Raw genomic sequence first — 1,112 nt, 5'->3', positions numbered from 1 at the left:
TGCTAACTGCAGGCTTTGTGCTTTTCGGAGCATGTTACTTAACCTCTTAGTCCTCACTTTTCTCTTCAGCAAAATAGAGCCTAGGATAGCTATTAAATTGAGCCTTATGAAATTGCTGTTTTTGAAAATAAAGTTCAAATACTGCAATTTCATGTGCTTCAACCTATTATGCAGAGAGTAGTTACGATATTTTATCTGAAAAATGGGCTGAAAGTAGCTGGCCTACTGAGTCAGACTAATAATAACAGGGAACTCTTGATATTATCTATATGATTTCTACCCAATCATAATTTTATTTTGTATAGAACACTGGGAGCTGCATGTATTGGTTACTTCATGGATACCCTAAGTTAAATAAGACATTCAAAAATTAAAATTTCAAATTTCAACTAAGAGATCAATAAACATTTCAATTCATCATGAATTGAAAAGAATTGAAATGTTTATTGACATTTATAATTGTAAAAATGAAAGACTTTAACATGTTTATTTTCATGCATCTTAGATTCCAAACATAGTCTTTTTTAAAATTTTTTCTCTAGAAGGCATCACAGCTCATGATTTCAAACATATTAACTTAAACCAGGTTTTCTTAAATGCTTAGACTTCCTTCCTGAATAAAAGATTTAAGAACTTAAGTGCCTTTTAAACTAAGAAAAATAATTTATGACATTGCCTGAAACAAATCTGCCTAACGGCTGATTGCCAATCATATTGTAACAGGAGCGGCCACCGGAAATGGATCTCTCGAACACTGAATACAGGAGAAAGAAAGGTTTATTATTATTATTACTGCCGGGAGCCTAGGCAGTAATTTGTCCAAAACCCAGCTCATCTAATAAAGGGAGGTTCTTCCTTTATATAGGCTTATACTTTAGATATTACAGGTGAAAGAACCTTAGGTTCATAGCTTTAGAAATCACATATGAAAAGGGTCTCAGTTTACAGCTTCAGGAATTACATATGAAAAGGTTTAGGTTCATAGTTTTAGGACTCACATGTGAAAAGGTTTTGGTCTACAGTTTCAGGAATCACATATGAAAGGGTTCCAGTTTACAGTTTTAGGACTCACATGTGGAAAGGTTTCTGTTTACAGTTTCAGGAATCACATA

The sequence above is a fragment of the Cebus imitator genome, unplaced genomic scaffold (genome assembly GCF_001604975.1).
Source record: "Cebus imitator isolate Cc_AM_T3 unplaced genomic scaffold, Cebus_imitator-1.0 Scaffold100, whole genome shotgun sequence".
In the NCBI taxonomy this organism is placed as follows: Eukaryota; Metazoa; Chordata; class Mammalia; order Primates; family Cebidae; genus Cebus; species Cebus imitator.
This window is presented reverse-complemented; position numbering follows the sequence as displayed.